This window comes from Bufo bufo, chromosome 6 (genome assembly GCF_905171765.1).
Source record: "Bufo bufo chromosome 6, aBufBuf1.1, whole genome shotgun sequence".
In the NCBI taxonomy this organism is placed as follows: Eukaryota; Metazoa; Chordata; class Amphibia; order Anura; family Bufonidae; genus Bufo; species Bufo bufo.
The window spans coordinates 11065810-11090527 of record NC_053394.1 but is presented as its reverse complement, the minus strand read 5'-3'; positions in this window follow the sequence as shown (position 1 = coordinate 11090527).

Genomic DNA, 24718 nt, shown 5'->3' with positions numbered 1-24718 from the left:
GGCCATGCCCCTCCCTGCCTCTGGAAGGGGTCACCCCTCCGTCCTGGTCCTGGCAGACAAACAACCCACAAAACCCACTAGGGCCCATAGATCCAGACTAGAAGGTCACAGGGAGATGGTTCTGGGACCAACAGGTCCACCTGGGTTCCAGCTACAGGTAGAGTCCACACATGGTACCGTTATTAGGTTTCTGTGGGGAGATCTCTGTATCTCCCCTACCTGGCATCCTACCACCCAACTATGAGCTGGAGCCTGTGCATCTTGGCCACAGGGTCACAAATATATATCTGGTTTATGCCTGTGATGGACGGGCCATTCATAATTCCTTATGAATCGCCAATTCCATGATGTCGAATGGTTGCTTTTATTTTGACGAATGACTTAGACCCCCTGCAGGGAGGTTTTCCTGCAGGATCCATGCTGTCTGAATGGAGGTGTGAAATGTAACCAAATGTGGCCCCAGGGGCTGCGCTTCGAAGCAGGGCGCCCCCGGGGAGTTTGATTTCCTCTGCCACTCCTGGAGCAAATGGCAGGAATGAAATCATACTCCATATTCCTCACAGTCATGACAAAGGAATTTGGGAGAAAACAAGCAAGTGTCCTGTCCCAGGTAATTAGAAATTTGTGGGTGTCAACCAACACCAGAACGGTGGCCCCTCCTTTTTTGTATATGTCCCTGGCAGGAGTAAAGGGGTTTGGGTTGTTAGGTCCTTCATGGGTGTCCCTGTAAAACAGGGGCTCCAGTGGCACATACTTTATGGGGCCACTCTGATGAGGGGCCCCACTGCTACCTTCTTAAGTCCCATATGACACATGACAAGTCCTTGAAGTTGACTTTGGCTCCTGATAGGTACAGTATAATGGCAGCCATATAGCGCATATTTCCTTATATTTTCTCTACCTCGAATGTGTTCACATTAGTTGATTGCTCTTTGTAATTTTGTATCTTTTATTTTGCTGTCATTAAGTCGTGTTTTCAGTCTCATTAGAGAAATGACACCTCTTATTTTGCAGACGATTTTCACACAATAGACCCTGCTGAATGCTAATCTCAGTGGATGATCAAAGAGAAAAAGACGGAGACCGAAAATATTGTGCAAACAAAACATGATACTAAACCCCCGCCTTCTGATGTAAGGGGGTATGTAGACTTTCACAACCATGCTAAAAATTGTCTATTGTGTATACAGCTCCTATGTAAACATACAGTGGGATGCGAAAGTTTGGGCAACCTTGTTAATCGTCATGATTTTCCTGTATAAATCGTTGGTTGTTACGATAAAAAATGTCAGTTAAATGTATCATATAGGAGACACACACAGTGATATTTGAGAAGTGAAACAAAGTTTATTGGATTTACAGAAAGTGTGCTATAATTGTTTAAACAGAATTAGGCAGGTGCATAAATTTGGGCACCACAAAAAATAAATGAAATCAATATTTAGTAGATCCTCCTTTTGCAGAAATTCCAGCCTCTAAACGCTTCCTGTAGGTTCCAATGAGAGTCTGGATTCTGGTTGAAGGTATTTTGGACCTTTCCTCTTTACAAAACATCTTTAGTTCATTCAGGTTTGATGGCTTCCGAGCATGGACAGCTCTTTTTAAGTCACACCACAGATTTTCAATTATATTCAGGTCTGGGGACTGAGATGGCCATTCCAGAACGTTGTACTTGTTCCTCTGCATAAATGCCTTAGTGGATTTTGAGCAGTGTTTAGGGTCGTTGTCTTGTGGAAAGATCCAGCCCCGGCGCAGCTTCAGCTTTGTCACTGATTCCTGGACATTGGTCTCCAGAATCTGCTGATACTGAGGGGAATCCATGTGTCCCTCAACTTTGACAAGATTCCCAGTCCCTGCACTGGCCACACAGCCCCACAGCATGATGGAACCACCACCATATTTTACTGTAGGGAGCAGGTGTTTTTCTTGGAATGCTGTGTTCTTTTTCCTCCATGCATAACGCCCCTTGTTATGGCCAAATAACTCAATTTTAGTTTCATCAGTCCACAGCACCTTATTCCAAAATGAAGCTGGCTTGTCCGAATGTGCTTTAGCCAGGGGCGTTGCTAGGGTCTGAAGACATCCGGGGCACGAGCCTACGTGAAGCCATGCCCCCATTACATGAAGCCACGCCCTCATTGTCACAGGGGGGCCTTCACAGTATTTATTAACCCCTTTCAGCAGTCCCCCTTCAGTGAATGGGGGACTGCTGAATGGGGTTAATAACTACAGTGAAGGTAAAGGGCCTAGCCGTCTGGGCAACCCCACAGATCATCCATAACAGTGCCATCCATAGATCCTCCTCCATAACAGTGCCATGCACAGATCCCCCTCCCCATAACAGTGCCATCCACAGATCCCCCTCCCATAACAGTGCCATCCACAGATCCCCCTCCCCATGACAGTGCCATCCACAGATCCCCCTCCCCATAACAGTGCCATCCACAGATCCCCTCCATAACAGTGCCATCCACAGATCCCCCTCCCATAACAGTGCCATCCACAGATCCCCCTCCCCATGACAGTGCCATCCACAGATCCCCCTCCCCATAACAGTGCCATCCACAGATCCCCTCCATAACAGTGCCATCCACAGATCCCCCTCCCCATAACAGTGCCATCCACAGATCCCCCTCCCCATGACAGTGCCATCCACAGATCCCCTCCATAACAGTGCCATCCACAGATCCCCTCCATAACAGTGCCATCCACAGATCCCCCTCCCCATGACAGTCCCATCCACAGATCCCCCTCCCCATAACAGTGCCATCCACAGATCCCCTCCATAACAGTGCCATCCACAGATCCCCTCCATAACAGTGCCATCCACAGATCCCCTCCATAACAGTGCCATCCACCGATGAGGGGCCAAATAATATAACACACAGTTCATCAGTTTACTCACGGTTAGCAGATAGCCTCCCTGGGCTGGCAGCACAGTGTTGAGGTGGACAGCACGAAATCCTCCGGGGCTCGCTCTGTGGTAGGAAGCATCAGCCAAGATGGTGGTTAAGGTGCCCTTGATGTTAGGGGTGCTTAGGGTGCTTGTTGCGGCTGAGTCCCTTGATGATTTTTGTTGTGACGCCAGTACCGTTAATGGTGGTACAACCATAGGTAGTAATAATGAGGTAGACAGTGGTAAGATGCAACTCACAACTTTTACTTTGGATGTCTTTCAGTTGCAGCAGTACAAATATGAAGTCTCTAGATGATACAGAGATAATTCTGCAAATCCACTGTTCTAGGCTGTTTAGGTTTTGTGGTTTTGGAGCAGTGGGTTAGGTGTACCTGGTTCCTTTAGATGCTTTGGATCCTATTCCTTGACTTTCCCTGCAAGCTAAATATTTTAGACAGGAAAAGTCAACTGTCTCTTAGAAGGTTGGTGTGGCTGCCTGAAGCTATAAAATCTCCACCATGCAAAGGTGTCTGTGGCCCTCAATAATGGCTCTTATCACCGATGATTCCTAGGAATGCTTGTTTCTTTTCCAGGGAGGCAAACTCTTCTCCTACTGGTCAGGGATGCAAGTCTATAGTCCGGCTTCAGAAGGAAAACGCTCTTCTGCGCCTCACATCTGAGTATCACCTCCTAGTGAAGTTGGCTCCACTCACTAATCTGGGTCATGGAGTCTTCACTCTATCTTTCCTCCCACTAACTTGATCTGACCTCCTCAGATCTGCTCTCTTCTAACTACATTTTTACTATCATCTCATCTCATCTCCCTCCTGGTCTCAACTGACTCACTAGGCCTGACCTAGCTATAGGACCTGAACTTTATCCCCATCTAGTGGCGGGATGTATAAATTACACCTAATAGGCCTGTTAACAGGTATTTTGCAGATACATAAATGCAAAGTTATACATGACAACCTAGTATTCTCAATAATATAAAAAGTGCTTTTAAGCAGTGCCCACACACAGGTAGTGGGACGCTGCAAGTGCTATCCACCACAGATCCCCCTCCCATAACAGTGCCATCCACCACAGATCCCCCTCCCATAACAGTGCCATCCACCACAGATCCCCCTCCCATAACAGTGCCATCCACCACAGATCCCCCTCCCCATAACAGTGCCATCCACCACAGATCCCCCTCCCCATAACAGTGCCATCCACCACAGATCCCCCTCCCCATAACAGTGCCATCCACCACAGATCCCCCTCCCCATAACAGTGCCATCCACCACAGATCCCCCTCCCCACAACAGTGCCATCCACCACAGATCCCCCTCCCCATAACAGTGCCATGCACCACAGATCCCCCCCCCATAACAGTGCCATCCACCACAGATCCCCTCCCCATAACAGTGCCATCCACCACAGATCCCCCTCCCCATAACAGTGCCATCCACCACAGATCCCCCTCCCCATAACAGTGCCATCCACCACAGATTCCCCTCCCCATAACAGTGCCATCCACCACAGATCCCCCTCCCCATAACAGTGCCATCCACCACAGATCCCCCTCCCATGACAGTGCCATCCGCCACAGATCCCCCTCCCCATAACAGTGCCATCCACCACAGATCCCCCTCCCCATAACAGTGCCATCCACCACAGATCCCCCTCCCCATAACAGTGCCATCCACCACAGATCCCCCTCCCCATAACAGTGCCATCCACCACAGATCCCCCTCCCCATAACAGTGCCATCCACCACAGATCCCCCTCCCCACAACAGTGCCATCCACCACAGATCCCCCTCCCCATAACAGTGCCATGCACCACAGATCCCCCTCCCCATAACAGTGCCATCCACCACAGATCCCCCTCCCATGACAGTGCCATCCGCCACAGATCCCCCTCCCCATAACAGTGCCATCCACCACAGATCCCCCTCCCCATAACAGTGCCATCCACCACAGATCCCCCTCCCCATAACAGTGCCATCCACCACAGATCCCCCTCCCCATAACAGTGCCATCCACCACAGATCCCCCTCCCCATAACAGTGCCATCCACCACAGATCCCCCTCCCCACAACAGTGCCATCCACCACAGATCCCCCTCCCCATAACAGTGCCATGCACCACAGATCCCCCTCCCCATAACAGTGCCATCCACCACAGATCCCCTCCCCATAACAGTGCCATCCACCACAGATCCCCCTCCCCATAACAGTGCCATCCACCACAGATCCCCCTCCCCATAACAGTGCCATCCACCACAGATTCCCCTCCCCATAACAGTGCCATCCACCACAGATCCCCCTCCCCATAACAGTGCCATCCACCACAGATCCCCCTCCCATGACAGTGCCATCCGCCACAGATCCCCCTCCCCATAACAGTGCCATCCACCACAGATCCCCCTCCCCGCCGCTCACAGGAGTGTACAACTGTATATTAACATTTTAAACTGTAATCCATCCGTATCCTGCAAGTGCATTTTTAACTTTATAAATCAGATTCAGCGCTCATCTCTAGTCTTACTCAGTTTCAGGCTCAGCTAGTCAGCTCCGGTAACAGCAGGCAGTGCGGACGGCGCTCACTCACTGACGTCACGCGCCTGCGCCGCCTAGTGGGAGGAGCAGGCTCAAGCCCCGAATGTTTTGACCTTACGACGCCCCTGGCTTTAGCCCACCTCAAGCGGCACTTTTTGTGCTGTGGGCGGAGAAAAGGCTTCCTCTGCCTCACTCCCGTATACAGCATCTCCTTGTGTAAAGTGCGCCGAATGGTTGAACGATGCACAGTGACTCCATCTGCAGCAAGACGATGTTGTAGGTCTTTGGTGCTGCTCTGTGGGTTGACTCTGACTGTTCTCACCATTCATCGCTTCTGTCTATCCGAGATTTTTCTTGGTCTGCCACTTCGAGCCTTAACTTGAGCTGAGCCTGTGGTCTTCCATTTCCTCAATATGTTCCTAACTGTGGAAACAGAAGCTGAAATCTCTGAGACAGCTTTCTGTATCCTTCCCCTAAACCATAATGGTGAACAATCTTTGTCTTCAGGTCATTTGAGAGTTGTTTTGAGACCCCCATGTTGCTGCTCTTCAGAGAAAATAAAAAGAGGAGGGAAACTTACAATTGACCCCCTTAAATACTCTTTCTCATAATTGGATTCACCTGTGTATGTAGGTCAGGGGTCACTGAGCTTACCAAGCCAATTTGAGTTCCAATAATTAGTTCTAAAGGTTTTGGAATCAATAAAATGACAACAGTGCCCAAATGTATGCACCTGCCAAATTCTGTTTAAACAATTATAGCACACTTTCTGTAAATCCACTAAACTTCATTTCACTTCTCAAATATCACTGTGTGTGTCTCCTATATGATATATTTAACTGACATTTTTTATCGTAACAACCAACGATTTATACAGGAAAATCATGACGATTAACAAGGTTGCCCAAACTTTCGCATCCCACTGTATTTTTCTGCATTGTTATAAAATCAAACCACTATAATTCTCAGAGAAGTGGATCCTCCGGCCACATCTGGTTTGACACTGGCTAAAATAACGTGCAAAGTCTAAGGAATCTCCCCCGTTATCCACCCTTTAACGTGACAAGGAGATATGGACTTACTCGGACGGTTTCCTAGTTCATGGTTGCCAGAAAAGTCAGGGATCGTCAGGAGAGATGTCAGGACCAGGTGATGAAGATGTAATCAGAAGGTTAGATCAGATTTGAGATGTTTAATGAAAAGGTCCAAGTGTCTTAAGGGGGTTTTCTGGAAGTACAATATTGATAACCTGTAAACATTGAGGTTAGGGTTGAGTATGTTCTTCTCAGATCCCTCACTGTAGCCTCCAGAATGCAGCTGGCTAGTACTCTCATAGCCTCCAGGCTAGCATCCTGTAACATCCTAGCTCCCCCTGGTGGTGACTGCATGCTGACAGAATTTTATCATGTAACTCTTTGATTGTTTCTGCCTCAGTATACAGTACATAGTAGGGGGTTTTTATGGATTTGACACAATTTAGTCTAGAAAACCACCAAGTTCTGTGTTTAAGGTTCCATCATCTGGCTGGACAATTGAAGGCCAAACATGGCGAAAGGGAAGTCGCTCATCTTCTCCCAACATCGCTGATCTTCACATGACCTTTATTCTATGATCAGTTCCTGCTAGGTCATACAGAATCCACTCATTCCTTGATGCTTGTAGTTTTATTTGAGATTCTATCCTCCTCCTCTATGTCATTAACGTGTTTATAAACCCCCCATGTATTATTCCATGTTATCGACATGTTTATAAACCCCCATGTATTATTCCATGTTATTGACATGTTTATAAGCCCCCCATGTATTATTCCATGTTATTGGCATGTTTATAAACCCCCCATGTATTATTCCATATGATTGACATGTTTATAAACCCTTCATGTATTATTCCATGTCATTAACGTGTTTATAAATCCTCCATGTAGTATTCCATGTTATTGACATGTTTATAAACCCCCCATGTATTATTCCATGTTATTGACATGTTTATAAATCCCCCATGTATTATTCCATGTTATCGACATGTTTATAAACCCCCATGTATTATTCCATGTTATTGACATGTTTATAAGCCCCCCATATATTATTCCATGTTATTGACATGTTTATAAATCCCCCATGTATTATTCCATGTTATTGACATGTTTATAAATCCCCCATGTATTATTCCATGTCATTAACGTGTTTATAAATACTCCATGTAGTATTCCATGTTATTGACATGTTTATAAGCCCCCCATGTATTATTCCATGTTATTGACATGTTTATAAATCCCCCATGTATTATTCCACGTTATTGACATGTTTATAAGCCCCCCATGTATTATTACATGTTATTGACATGTTTATAAATCCCCCATGTATTATTCCATGTTATTGACATGTTTATAAATCCCCCATGTATTATTCCATGTTATTGACATGTTTATAAGCCCCCCATGTATTATTACATGTTATTGACATGTTTATAAATCCCCCATGTATTATTCCATGTTATTGACATGTTTATAAATCCCCCATGTATTATTCCATGTTATTGACATGTTTATAAGCCCCCATGTATTATTCAATGTTATTGACATGTTTATAAATCCCCCATGTATTATTCCATGTTATTGACATGTTTATAAATCCCCCATGTATTATTCAATGTTATTGACATGTTTATAAATCCCCCATGTATTATTCCATGTTATTGACATGTTTATAAAGCCCCCCATGTATTATTCCATGTTATTGACATGTTTATAAGCCACCCATGTATTATTACATGTTATTGACATGTTTATAAGCCCCCCATGTATTATTCAATGTTATTGACATGTTTATAAATCCCCCATGTATTATTCCATGTTATTGACATGTTTATAAGCCCCCCATGTATTATTCCATGTTATTGACATGTTTATAAATCCCCCATGTATTATTCCACGTTATTGACATGTTTATAAGCCCCCCATGTATTATTACATGTTATTGACATGTTTATAAATCCCCCATGTATTATTCAATGTTATTGACATGTTTATAAATCCCCCATGTATTATTCAATGTTATTGACATGTTTATAAATCCCCCATGTATTATTCCATGTTATTGACATGTTTATAAGCCCCCCATGTATTATTCCATGTTATTGACATGTTTATAAGCCCCCCATGTATTATTCCATGTTATTGACATGTTTATAACCCCCCATGTATTATTCCATGTTATTGACATGTTTATAAGCCCCCCATGTATTATTCCATATTATTGACATGTTTATAAATCCCCCATGTATTATTCCATGTTATTGACATGTTTATAAGCCCCCCATGTATTATTCCATGTTATTGACATGTTTATAAATCCCCCATGTATTATTCCATGTTATTGACATGTTTATAAGCCCCCATGTATTATTCAATGTTATTGACATGTTTATAAATCCCCCATGTATTATTCCATGTTATTGACATGTTTATAAATCCCCCATGTATTATTCCATGTTATTGACATGTTTATAAATCCCCCATGTATTATTCCACGTTATTGACATGTTTATAAACCCCCCATGTATTATTCCATATTATTGACATGTTTATAAATCCCCCATGTATTATTCCATGTTATTGACATGTTTATAAGCCCCCCATGTATTATTCCATGTTATTGACATGTTTATAACCCCCCATGTATTATTCCATATTATTGACATGTTTATAAATCCCCCATGTATTATTCCATGTTATTGACATGTTTATAAGCCCCCCATGTATTATTCCATGTTATTGACATGTTTATAAAGCCCCCCATGTATTATTCCATGTTATTGACATGTTTATAAGCCCCCCATATATTATTCCATGTTATTGACATGTTTATAAATCCCCCATGTATTATTCCATGTTATTGACATGTTTATAAATCCCCCATGTATTATTCCATGTCATTAACGTGTTTATAAATACTCCATGTAGTATTCCATGTTATTGACATGTTTATAAGCCCCCCATGTATTATTCCATGTTATTGACATGTTTATAAATCCCCCATGTATTATTCCACGTTATTGACATGTTTATAAGCCCCCCATGTATTATTACATGTTATTGACATGTTTATAAATCCCCCATGTATTATTCCATGTTATTGACATGTTTATAAATCCCCCATGTATTATTCCATGTTATTGACATGTTTATAAGCCCCCCATGTATTATTACATGTTATTGACATGTTTATAAATCCCCCATGTATTATTCCATGTTATTGACATGTTTATAAATCCCCCATGTATTATTCCATGTTATTGACATGTTTATAAGCCCCCATGTATTATTCAATGTTATTGACATGTTTATAAATCCCCCATGTATTATTCCATGTTATTGACATGTTTATAAATCCCCCATGTATTATTCAATGTTATTGACATGTTTATAAATCCCCCATGTATTATTCCATGTTATTGACATGTTTATAAAGCCCCCCATGTATTATTCCATGTTATTGACATGTTTATAAGCCACCCATGTATTATTACATGTTATTGACATGTTTATAAGCCCCCCATGTATTATTCAATGTTATTGACATGTTTATAAATCCCCCATGTATTATTCCATGTTATTGACATGTTTATAAGCCCCCCATGTATTATTCCATGTTATTGACATGTTTATAAATCCCCCATGTATTATTCCACGTTATTGACATGTTTATAAGCCCCCCATGTATTATTACATGTTATTGACATGTTTATAAATCCCCCATGTATTATTCAATGTTATTGACATGTTTATAAATCCCCCATGTATTATTCAATGTTATTGACATGTTTATAAATCCCCCATGTATTATTCCATGTTATTGACATGTTTATAAGCCCCCCATGTATTATTCCATGTTATTGACATGTTTATAAGCCCCCCATGTATTATTCCATGTTATTGACATGTTTATAACCCCCCATGTATTATTCCATGTTATTGACATGTTTATAAGCCCCCCATGTATTATTCCATATTATTGACATGTTTATAAATCCCCCATGTATTATTCCATGTTATTGACATGTTTATAAGCCCCCCATGTATTATTCCATGTTATTGACATGTTTATAAATCCCCCATGTATTATTCCATGTTATTGACATGTTTATAAGCCCCCATGTATTATTCAATGTTATTGACATGTTTATAAATCCCCCATGTATTATTCCATGTTATTGACATGTTTATAAATCCCCCATGTATTATTCCATGTTATTGACATGTTTATAAATCCCCCATGTATTATTCCACGTTATTGACATGTTTATAAACCCCCCATGTATTATTCCATATTATTGACATGTTTATAAATCCCCCATGTATTATTCCATGTTATTGACATGTTTATAAGCCCCCCATGTATTATTCCATGTTATTGACATGTTTATAACCCCCCATGTATTATTCCATATTATTGACATGTTTATAAATCCCCCATGTATTATTCCATGTTATTGACATGTTTATAAGCCCCCCATGTATTATTCCATGTTATTGACATGTTTATAAACCTCCCATGTATTATTCCATGTTATTGACATGTTTATAAACCCCCCATATATTATTCCATGTTATTGACATGTTTATAAATCCCCCATGTATTATTCCATGTTATCGACATGTTTATAAAGCCCCCCATGTATTATTCCATGTTATCGACATGTTTATAAAGCCCCCCATGTATTATTCCATGTTATCGACATGTTTATAAAGCCCCCCATGTATTATTCCATGTTATTGACATGTTTATAAATCCCCCATGTATTATTCCATGTTATTGACATGTTTATAAACCCCCCATGTATTATTCCATGTTATTGACATGTTTATAAATCCCCATGTATTATTCAATGTTTTTAATTTATTGCTACATTGTATCTCTTGGCTCAGAAGAGTGAAGGTTGAGCCATTTCTTAGGCGACTTTCACACTAGCGTTTTAGTTTTCCGGTAATGAGATCCATCATAGGGGCTCAATACCGGAAAAAAATGCTTCTGATTTGTCCCCATTCATTGTCAATGGGGACAAAACTGAACAGAATGGAGCGCTCCAAAAGGCATTCCGTTCCGTTTAGTTGCGTTCCCAGACCGGAGAGAAAACCGCAACATGTTGTATTTTGCTTTTCGTCCTGGGAAAAATGGAAAAACAGATCCGTCATGACCCCCAATGCAAGTCAATGGGGACGGATCAGTTTTCTCTGATGCAATCTGCCACAATAGAAAACGGATCCGTCCCCCATTGACTTTCAATGGAGTTCATGACGGATCCGTCTTGGCCGTGTTACAGATGATACAACCGGATCCGTTTATAACGGATGCAGGCGGTTGTATTATCAGTAACGGAAGCTAGTATGAAAGTACCCTTATGGACACTGCTATTGGTATCGCACATTCTTTTCATGTCACGGTTTGTTATACAGAATTTATATCGCTGAACTTTGGAAGCAACAATACGTTCATGTTTCTGCTATTACGTGAAGACACGATGTCGGGAGATGCGCTGTTCCCAGTGATTTGTGTACAACTCTGTATTGTTAAGAAATACTATGTTCATGTAGCTCCTCTTCTGACTCTTGTCTGGATCTATATAACCATCATGTTAGGGAATTGTCTTAGGAGTAATTGACTTATTGTTATTATTGGAGATGTTGTTTATGGCAGCCGTACCCTGTGAATGAAGGTGTGGAAACATTGTGACAGGTTCTGTGATAAATGGAGAGAATTGCTCATAATGCACTTCCCTGATATATATATATATATATATATATATATATACAGTCAGGTCCATAAATATTGGGACATGGACACAATTCTAACATTTTTGGCTCTATACACCACCACAATGGATCTGAAATGAAACGGACAAGATGTGCTTTACCTGCAGACTGTCAGCTGTAATTTGAGGTATTTACATCCAAATCAGGTGAACGGTGCAGGAATTACAGCAGTTTCCATATGTGCCTCCCACTTGTTAAGGGGCCAAAAGTAATGGGACAGAATAATAATCATAAATCAAACTTTCCCTTTTTAATACTTGGTTGCAAATCCTTTGCAGTCAATTACAGCCTGAAGTCTGGAACGCACAGACATCACCAGACGCTGGTTTCATCCCTGGTGATACTCTGCCAGGCCTCTACTGCAACTGTCTTCAGCTCCTGCTTGTTCTTGGGGCATTTTCCCTTCAGTTTTGTCTTCAGCAAGTGAAATGCAGCTCAATCGGATTCAGGTCCGGTGACTGACTTGGCCATTGCAGAACATTCCACTTCTTTCCCTTAGAAAACTCTTTGGTTGCTTTTGCAGTATGCTTTGGGTCATTGTCCATCTGCACTGTGAAGCGCCGTCCAATGAGTTCTGAAGCATTTGGCTGAATATGAGCAGATAATATTGCCCGAAACACTTCAGAATTCATCCTGCTCCTTTTGTCAGCAGTCACATCATCAATAAATACAAGAGAAGCAGTTCCATTGGCAGCCATACATGCCCACGCCATGACACTACCACCACCATGCTTCACTGATGAGGTGGTATGCTTAGGATCATGAGCAGCTCCTTTCCTTCTCCATACTCTTCTGTTCCCATCACTCTGGTACAAGTTGATCTTGGTCTCATCTGTCCATAGGATGTTGTTCCAGAACTGTGAAGGCTTTTTTAGATGTCGTTTGGCAAACTCTAATCTGGCCTCCTGTTTTTGAGGCTCACCAATGGTTTACATCTTGTGGTGAACCCTCTGTATTCACTCCGGTGAAGTCTTCTCCTGATTGTTGACTTTGACACACATACACCTACCTCCTGGAGAGTGTTCTTCATCTGGCCAACTGTTGTGAAGGGCGTTTTCTTCACCAGGGAAATAATTCTTCGCTCATCCACCACAGTTGTTTTCCGTGGTCTTCCGGGTCTTTTGGTGTTGCTGAGCTCACCGGTGCGTTCCCTCTTTTTAAGAATGTTCCAAACTGTTGTTTTGGCCGCGCCTAATGTTTTTGCTATCTCTCTGATGGGTTTGTTGTGTTTTTTCAGCCTAATGATGGCTTGCTTCACTGATGGTGACAGCTCTTTGGATCTCATCTTGAGAGTTGACAGCAACAGATTCCAAATGCAAATAGCAGACTGGAAATGACCTCTGGACCTTTTATCTGCTCATTGTAATTGGGATAATGAGGGAATAACACACACCGGCCATGGAACAGCTGAGAAGACAATTGTCCCATTACTTCTGGTCCCTTAACAAGTGGGAGGCCCATATGCAAACTGCTGTAATTCCTGCACCGTTCACCTGATTTGGATGTAAATCCCCTCAGATTACAGCTGACAGTCTGCAGGTAAAGCACATCTTGTTCGTTTCATTTCAGATCCATTGTGGTGGTGTATAGAGCCAAAAATGTTAGAATTGTGTCCATGTCCCAATATTTATGGACCTGACTATATATATATATATATATATATACACACACACACTATAGCAGCTACAATTGCTCATACTGCACTTCCCTGATATACTGTATATACTATAGTAGCTACAATTGCTCATATTGCACTTCCCTATCGTAGCTCAAATTAAGGGGTCGGCTTCGGACCCTTAGCTCCAGTGCTTCAGCAGACCAGTCATTGTGGACAATTGTATGGTGAGAACTTTCTGCCCCAGAGCACAAAGCAATGTCTATAAAGGCAAGTGAGACTGACTACTGGTCCACACAGCAGAAACTGGAGAATTTGGGTAGCCAGAATGGGGGGGGGGGGGTCACCCGACAAAATGTTGGACCAAGAGGGGGCACCTAATTCAGCGGTATAGTGCCTGGTAAGAGGCTGCCTGTGCCGCTGCTTAGGAGTTTATAAACCGAGGGATGGAAAAAAATCTGCAGGTTCCTAATCCTCGACATTGACTGATCGTTTTTTTTTTACATAGCTGCACAATGTATTCAAAGCTGCTCCGTTTCTCGGCTTGTGGCATCGCCATGAATTATATATATAATGCATTATAAATAACAGAGCGAGTGCGAACAGGACGGCGTGTGCTCACCTGGTATCTGTAAGTGCCTTGTATATGGAGAACTTTACACTGTAACATCTAATGAATGTGGATCTGCAAAAGGTTTGTGTAACATGCCATAGACTCCCCCTCTGAAATGGGATAAGAGTGCCCCCTGCTGTCCATCACCTGTCACTGCACCTCCGCTGAGCTGAAACCTGAGGAGAGAGAGAGAAATAACATAAGTGGGCGGAGTCTGACAATCGTTTGCTACAAAAAAAAGTGTCAAGATGATGAGAGCTCCAAGTTGCTACAATGTATTCACCAGACTGTAACAGAGGGTCTCTTTATATAAGGAGAGAACAGACTGCCATAAACAGCATCTCAAAGCAGTCAGCAGCAGGGGCGTAGCTAAAGGCTCGTGGGCCCTGGTGCAAGAGTTCAGCTTAGACCCCCCCCCCCACCTTCCCTCATTTCAGGGGTGCACCCAGCCTTTCTGCTGTCTGAGGCAAAAATTAAAACGTGTTCCCCCATTCCAAATTCTCAACCTAACCCATTCCCTCCAGTTCTACTGTTAAAGGGGTCATCCCTTTTTTTTACTACTGATGACCTATCCTCAAGATAGGTCATCAATATCAGATTGGCAGGGGTCTCCCGGCACCCCCGCCAATCAGCAGTTTGAAGAGAGGGCAGCGCTCATATGAGAGCTGCTTTCTCTGCTCTGTTCACCTGCTCGCTGCAGCAATTGCAATGATGAGCCGGTAAACAGAGCAGAGAAGGCGGCGCTCGTGCGGAAAAAAAAGGCGGACAACCCCTTTAACCACCTCAGCCCCCAGTGCTTAAACACCCTGAAAGACCAGGCCACTTTTTACACTTCTGACCTACACTACTTTCACCGTTTATTGCTCGGTCATGCAACTTACCACCCAAATGAATTTTACCTCCTTTTCTTCTCACTAATAGAGCTTTCATTTGGTGGTATTTCATTGCTGCTGACATTTTTACTTTTTTTGTTATTAATCGAAATTTAACGATTTTTTTGCAAAAAAATGACATTTTTCACTTTCAGTTGTAAAATTTTGCAAAAAAAAACGACATCCATATAGAAATTTTGCTCTAAATTTATAGTTCTACATGTCTTTGATAAAAAAAAAATGTTTGGGTAAAAAAAAAATGGTTTGGGTAAAAGTTATAGCGTTTACAAACTATGGTACAAAAATGTGAATTTCCGCTTTTTGAAGCAGCTCTGACTTTCTGAGCACCTGTCATGTTTCCTGAGGTTCTACAACCCAGACAGTACAAACACCCAGACAGTACAAACACCCCACAAATGACCCCATTTCTGAAAGTACACACCCTAAGGTATTCGCTGATGGGCATAGTGAGTTCATAGAACTTTTTATTTTTTGTCACAAGTTAGCGGAAAATGATGATTTTTTTTTTTTTTTTTTCTTACAAAGTCTCATATTCCACTAACTTGTGACAAAAAATAAAAAGTTCTATGAACTCACTATGCCCATCAGCGAATACCTTGGGGTCTCTTCTTTCCAAAATGGGGTCACTTGTGGGGTAGTTATACTGCCCTGGCATTCTAGGGGCCCAAATGTGTGGTAAAGAGTTTGAAATCAAATTCAGTAAAAAATGACCTGTGAAATCCGAAAGGTGCTCTTTGGAATATGGGCCCCTTTGCCCACCTAGGCTGCAAAAAAGTGTCACACATCTGGTATCTACGTACTCAGGAGAAGTTGAGGAATGTGTTTTGGGGTGTCTTTTTACATATACCCATGCTGGGTGAGATAAATATCTTGGTCAAATGACAACTTTGTATAAAAAAATGGGAAAAGTTGTCTTTTGCCAAGATATTTCTCTCACCCAGCATGGGTATATGTAAAATGACACCCCAAAACACATTCCCCACCTTCTCCTGAGTACGGAGATACCAGATGTGTGACACTTTTTTGCAGCCTAGGTGGGCAAAGGGGCCCATATTCCAAAGAGCACCTTTCGGATTTCACTCATCATTTTTTACAGAATTTGATTTCTAACTCCTTACCACACATTTGGGCCCCTAGAATGCCAGGGCAGTATAACTACCCCACAAGTGACCCCATTTTGGAAAGAAGACACCCCAAGTTATTCCGTGAGGGGCATGGCGAGTTCCTAGAATTTTTTATTTTTTGTCACAAGTTAGTGGAAAATGATGATTTTTTTTTTTTTTTCATACAAAGTCTCATATTCCACTAACTTGTGACAAAAAATAAAAACTTCCATGAACTCACTATGCCCATCAGCGAATACCTTGGGGTCTCTTCTTTCCAAAATGGGGTCACTTGTGGGGTAGTTATACTGCCCTGGCATTCTAGGGGCCCAAATGTGTGGTAAGGAGTTTGAAATCAAATTCTGTAAAAAATGACGAGTGAAATCCGAAAGGTGCTCTTTGGAATATGGGCCCCTTTGCCCACCTAGGCTGCAAAAAAGTGTCACACATCTGGTATCCCCGTACTCAGGAGAAGTTGAGGAATGTGTTTTGGGGTGTCTTTTTACATATACCCATGCTGGGTGAGATAAATATCTTGGTCAAATGACAACTTTGTATAAAAAAATGGGAAAAGTTGTCTTTTGCCAAGATATTTCTCTCACCCAGCATGGGTATATATAAAATGACACCCCAAAACACATTCCCCACCTTCTCCTGAGTACGGAGATACCAGATGTGTGACACTTTTTTGCAGCCTAGGTGGGCAAAGGGGCCCATATTCCAAAGAGCACCTTTCGGATTTCACTCGTCATTTTTTACAGAATTTGATTTCAAACTCCTTACCACACATTTGGGCCCCTAGAATGCCAGGGCAGTATAACTACCCCACAAGTGACCCCATTTTGGAAAGAAGAGACCCCAAGGTATTCGCTGATGGGCATAGTGAGTTCATGGAAGTTTTTATTTTTTGTCACAAGTTAGTGGAATATGAGACTTTGTATGAAAAAAAAAAAAAAAAAAAAAAAATCATCATTTTCCACTAACTTGTGACAAAAAATAAAAAATTCTAGGAACTCGCCATGCCCCTCACGGAATAGCTTGGGGTGTCTTCTTTCCAAAATGGGGTCACTTGTGGGGTAGTTATACTGCCCTGGCATTCTAGGGGCCCAAATGTGTGGTAAGGAGTTTGAAATCAAATTCTGTAAAAAATGACGAGTGAAATCCGAAAGGTGCTCTTTGGAATATGGGCCCCTTTGCCCACCTAGGCTGCAAAAAAGTGTCACACATCTGGTATCTCCGTACTCAGGAGAAGGTGGGGAATGTGTTTTGGGGTGTCATTTTACATATACCCATGCTGGGTGAGAGAAATATCTTGGCAAAAGACAACTTTTCCCATTTTTTTATACAAAGTTGTCATTTGACCAAGATATTTATCTCACCCAGCATGGGTATATGTAAAAAGACACCCCAAAACACATTCCTCAACTTCTCCTGAGTACGGGGATACCAGATGTGTGACACTTTTTTGCAGCCTAAGTGGGCAAAGGGGCCCATATTCCAAAGAGCACCTTTCGGATTTCACTCGTCATTTTTTACAGAATTTGATTTCAAACTCCTTACCACACATTTGGGCCCCTAGAATGCCAGGGCAGTATAACTACCCCACAAGTGACCCCATTTTGGAAAGAAGAGACCCCAAGGTATTCGCTGATGGGCATAGTGAGTTCATGTAAATTTTTTTTTTTTGTCACAAGTTAGTGGAATAGGAGACTTTGTATGAAAAAAAAAAAAAAAAAAAATCATCATTGTCCACTAACTTGTGACAAAAAATAAAAAATTCTAGGAACTTGCCATGCCCCTCACGGAATACCTTGGGGTGTCTTCTTTCCAAAATGGGGTCACTTGTGGGGCAGTTATACTGCCCTGGCATTTTCCAGGGGCCCTAATGTCTGGTAAGTAGGTAAATGACCTGTGAAATCTGAAAGGTGCTCTTTGGAATATGGGCCCCTTTGCCCAGCTAGGCTGCAAAAAAGTGTCACACATCTGGTATCTCCGTACTCAGGAGAAGGTAAGGAATGTGTTTTGGGGTGTCATTTTACATATACCCATGCTGGGTGAGAGAAATATCTTGGCAAAAGACAACTTTTCCCATTTTTTTTATACAAAGTTGGCATTTGACCAAGATATTTATCTCACCCAGCATGGGTATATGTAAAATGACACCCCAAAACATATTCCCCAACTTCTGCTGAATACGGAGATACCACATGTGTGACACTTTTTTGCAGCCTAGGTGGGCAAAGGGGCCCAAATGACTTAAGGAGGTAAGATCATTTCCAGACCCTTCCCACCAACCACTTCCCCCTTTCCCCAGTAAGCACACAAAACCTGAATTCTTGGTGGAAAGGCCATAGCAGCCGTTTATTAAATAACAATATTTTAATCCAACATCATTATAATGCAAACATGAGATATACATATATGCAAACATCAACAGTACAATGTCCCAACAATCACTTTGCGGAAGGATCCTAGAAGGCAACCCAAGCAAGCTGCTATCTTCACTCCTCACATCTTATCCTTTTACCCTCGGCCGCACTCTCCGACCCAAGGGCACCGAATCCTCCAGAATCCATATCTTCCTCTACCCCTGTAGGCCTTTTAGCCCAACAGGAGCCCCCCAGCTTCCAGCTTACCAAACCACATAAGATGCACGCTCCAACGTGTCATGCACCTAATAAAACGTAGAATTGCCTTCCAGGACCCCCCGTTAACCAGCCCCCTGCTATGACATGAAAAAATCCCCCCAAAACAACTTCAAACAGGGCGGGTGGGTGGGCAACTCGCCTAGGCGCAACGGACACTGGTGCCGATCCCGCCCCTAACCCCAGCCTATATACGGCGCGCGAACCCCCTGCCATCCCCACAGACCCTCCCCCAGAAACACTACACCCTTTCCTAACCACATTAACCCTGACCTGTCTGGACACTTCCCCCTTCCAGTCAATTTTCACTGCGCTACATCTGCGCCTCGCTCCGTTGTCATACTGACTTAAGGAGGTAAGATCATTTCCAGACCCTTCCCACCAACCACTTCCCCCTTTCCCCAGTAAGCACACAAAACCTGAATTCTTGGTGGAAAGGCCATAGCAGCCGTTTATTAAATAACAATATTTTAATCCAACATCATTATAATGCAAACATGAGATATACATATATGCAAACATCAACAGTACAATGTCCCAACAATCACTTTGCGGAAGGATCCTAGAAGGCAACCCAAGCAAGCTGCTATCTTCACTCCTCACATCTTATCCTTTTACCCTCGGCCGCACTCTCCGACCCAAGGGCACCGAATCCTCCAGAATCCATATCTTCCTCTACCCCTGTAGGCCTTTTAGCCCAACAGGAGCCCCCCAGCTTCCAGCTTACCAAACCACATAAGATGCACGCTCCAACGTGTCATGCACCTAATAAAACGTAGAATTGCCTTCCAGGACCCCCCGTTAACCAGCCACAGACGCACATAGGAGACACCTCACCTATGGACGTCCCGCCAAACCCTGAACGCTGTCTCCAAACCCTCCTGAAGCCCCAGCGCCCACAAGTCCATCCCAATCTCGTTAAGATGAACCCCATCAGCCCTGAGGAATTGAGGTGACGCAACCTCCAATTCCCGGTGACGTACCACAAAACCGCCCTGCCGCCGCACAAAGCGCCCCACCTCCTTGTTCACCTTCGCACGAGCCTTGTTGATACGCTCTACTGACCTCGCAAAACGCCACGCACTCCTCGCCACCACGTCAGACCATACCACCAACAAATCCGGGAACTCCTCAGTCAAACGCAGCAAATCCAACTTAACATCCCGAATGACATCCCTCGAGCGACGAACCCCCAAATCGTTCCCGCCCACATGCAGAACCACAATGTCAGGACACCTGTCCAGGGAAGCATATTCATGGAATACAGGTAAAACACGCCCCCACAGCATACCCCGCACGCCAATCCACCGGACCTGCAAGTCCTCCGGCCGGAAACCTAACTGCCGTCCGTTCCTCCGCACGTCTGCTCTCAACGCTCCCCAATACACATAAGAATGGCCTAAAATCCAGGCCAAACAAGAAGAAGACGATCCTGAAAACAAACAAAAGAAATTAGCACCCCAACCTACAATAACAAATTAAATAAAATTAACACACACACTCCACCCACCGACTTTATAACATATGAGGACGAATATAGGAACGAAAGCAAGCAGACTCCCACCTGCCAATCCTCCTAATGGCCTCGTCCCCCAAACCCCATCTGGCAGCTTCAGTCGCCGCCCCAATACGAAATGAATGAGACGCAAACTCACTTGCCGCATAACCCGCTGCTGTCAAACATTTCCGAAAAACCGCAACGAATTGATAACGAGACAAGGCCGAACCGTCCATATGAACCAGCAACGAAGCCGGCCCTTCCGGCCGGACCGCCAGAAAAACCTCCAAACACCGCACAGGGCACAACACTGACCCCAGCAGCGGCCGCAACCAAATGCACACCCCTTTACCCACCTGGTCCGTCTTGGACCTACGCAACCTGCACCGCAATCCATCTTCACCAACACTCACATCCTCCCGCAGCAAACCACCGCCACTCACTCGACTGTTAGCCACCAGCTCCGAGACCCGAAAAGCCCCAAAGAAAGCCAAAGAAAACGCCGCCCTAAACAAACACAACTCATACCAGGACTTGCACACCGCCTCCGCCCGGTCCCACAACGACTGCAACACCTGAAAAGAAACCGGGCGACGGACATCTTTTCGAACCCCACTACGACGATACCCCTTCAAAGCCTGCCGCACCAAAAAACTTCTGGAAACATCCGCCAAACCCCGCAACTTTAACCAAAAGGCCACCGCCGCCACCCTTTTTGCCGCCGCCGAGAACGACAAACCTGCACTAAACGACACACCCACAAAATACACCAACAACGAAAGAAAATCCTCAACCCCTTCGCACCCCCCCACCTGCTCCATCAAACGTTCCCACTGAGACCACACAGAAGAATAAGCCGACCACGTACTGCTACTCACGGACCGCTGAATCAGGTCTAACGAGACCCCAAGGCCACGCTCCAGAGCCACTGAGGACACGACAGACCCGTCACTTCCGCGCCCGGAACCAGACTGCGAAAACGATCCCACTGGAAACGAGAAAGAGCGTCAGCTATGCAATTATCAACACCTGGAACATGCACCGCCACAAAACACGCATTCAACCTCAAACCGTTCAGAACCAGGTGCCGAAGCAACCGCACCACTGGTGGGGAATTGGCCGACTGACTATTCACCGCCTGCACCACCCCCAAATTGTCACAACAAAAACGCACCCGTTTGTTCCTCAACAACTCACCCCACAACTCAGTGGCCAAAACTATAGGGAACAACTCCAACAAAGCCAGGTTCCCAAGCAAGCCAGCGACCCTCCATTCCTCCGGCCAAGCCCCCGCACTCCATTGCCCCTGACAAAAAGCCCCATAACCACATGCCCCCGACGCGTCCGTGAACAATTCCAAATCCACATTAGAAATGGGCGCCTCCATCCAAACCGAACGACCGTTAAATTCCTTCAAAAAACGCTCCCACACTTCCAAATCCGCACGCACCTCACCCCCCAACCGCACAAAATGAAAGGGAGCTTTCACACCCGCCGTGGCTCTGGACAGACGCCTACAAAAAACTCGCCCCATGGGCAAAATCCTACAGGCAAAGTTCAATTTACCCAAAACCGACTGTACCCGCCTGAGCTGCACCTTCCTCGTCTTACGCAAAAAACCCACCTCACTACACAAATCAACCACCTTATCCTCGGGCAGCCTACACTCCATAGCCACGCTATCAATCACGATCCCCAAAAACTTCACAGTTGTAGATGGACCCTCCGTCTTCTCCTTCGCTAACGGAACCCCAAATCTCCCCGCCACCCGCTCCATGGTATGCAACAACACTGAGCACACCCTTGACCCAGCCGGGCCCAAAAACAGAAAGTCGTCCAGGTAATGCAACACAGAACTCCATCCCGCCTCTCGCCGCACTACCCACTCCAAAAAAGAACTAAACATTTCAAACAACGAACACGAAATCGCACACCCCATGGGTAAGCAACAATCCACAAAAAACCGCCCTTCCCACTTAAAACCCAGTAAACGAAAACTATCGGGATGAATTGGCAACAGGCGAAACGCCGCCTCAATATCCGTCTTAGCTAACAATGTCCCTTGCCCAAAACGCCGCACCCACCTAATCGCCTCGTCAAACGACGTATACGACACGGAGCACAAAACCTCATCAATGCCGTCATTCACGGAACCCCCAGCCGGGTAAGACAAGTTGTGAATGAGCCGAAATTTGTTAGGTTCCTTCTTAGGAACTAATCCCAAAGGCGAAACCCACAAATCCGGCAATGGACACTCCACAAAGGGGCCTACCACCCTACCAGCAGCCACCTCTTTCGCAATCTTATCAGACACAACCTCAGGACGCTGCAACGCGGAAGCCAAATTACGCGCCGCAACCACCGAACCCACTGCTGTGCACGGAATCCGAAAACCGTCCCGAAAACCGGCCAATAACACTGCCGCCGCCTCCCTATTTGGATAGTCCTCTAGAAACGGCTCCATCACGTCCACCCTCACCGGGGTCACCCCTCTTCTGCGTAACCTCCAATCCCCTCCCCCTACCGCGCTTGAAACACCGCGCAAAACTATGGGCTCCCCCACAACCGGAACACTCATGCTTGAAACGGCACTCCGAAAGATACTTGCAGTGTCCTTCATTGAACTGCCAGCAACATCCCCTTTTGCTCCCTCCAGCCGCATCGGACGCCGAGGGACCCCCGGCCGCCCCACGAAAGGGCTGGCTAACCCCTTTTGGCGCCGCCATCAACCGCATCCACAGACCAATGTCCTTATGGTCCCAACGAATACTAGGCCTAACCGCCTTCCTCTGGCGAAACTGCTCATCGTACCTGAGCCACGCCACCCCACCATATGTACGATACGCCTCCCCTATGGCGTCCATATAGCAAAAAAGGGCCGAACAGTGTTCAGGCGCCTTTTCCCCCACCACACTGGCGAAAATAGCAAAAGCCTGCAGCCAATTAAAAAATGTACGCGGAATCAGCCTGTACCTCCGCTTCTCCTCCTCCTCCTTTTTACTCTCGTCCGGCTTACCCCTATCCAAATTAAATTTGTCCAACGGAAGTAACGAGAATATCTCGACATACTCGTCCTTCCAAATCTTCTCCCTGACCTCACTCTTCAAATGAGCCCCCAACGGCCCCTCAAAGCACACATATACCTCCCCTTTTGCAGCATCCGCTAACCGAACCTCGTCCACGGCAGCCCCTTTACCACCTCCACTCCCGGCGGCCTCAACCACCGCCGACCCTGCTCCCATGACAGGGGTGTCACCCACTCCAGCCCCACTTAAACGCACCCCCTCCCCAACCGCCGGCGCAGCAGCCCAAACGGCGGCTGGGGACGACACCGCCCCGGTCTTCCACCGCGACAATAACGACCACATACCCGTCAACAATTCGTGAGCCAACCCCTCCTCCCCTGGCAACGAAGTCCCACCCCCCACACCAGGAACCTGACACGACGTCCTCTCACCTGGCTGTCCCTGGGGCATCCTCCCAGCAGCCGCCGACCTCACCGATGTTCCTCTCTGCGTCGACCCAGCCGAAGACCTAGACGTCGAGGGACCTGCGCCGTCCGCATCATCCATCCGACCTCCGATCTCCCACGCTTCCTGGCTGACTTCTCCTTCCTCCAAAGACTGATCGGCTGAGAAACCCCCGCCAGAATCCACGTGGCGTGGCTGCGTAGGCGCCAATTCCCTGCGTGCCGACCCACCGTCCAGTGGCCGCTGCGAAACTCTCGAACCAAGGACATCCCGCCCAAGCTCCGCAGCCTGTCCGCTGCGAGCCGCAACTTGCGATCCTGCAAAAAATTCGTTAGCGTGCTGCACCGTGGGTGAAACAAAGTCCAGTCCCCCGGCCAGCGCATCACTCAGCGAACTTCTGCCTGGTACAGAGGACCGACCAGCAGGTGGCAGCATTGCATCACTCCTTAGACCACTGCCTGGTACTAAGGATCGACCAGCAGGTGGCGACATAGAAGCACTCCTCAGCCGTCTGCCTGGTGTCGAGGACCGACCAGCAGGTGGCGACATCTCCTCATTCCTCTCACTGCTGCCTGATACCACAGACCTACCAGCAGGTGGCGCCGATCCCGAACCATCCAGACGAGACT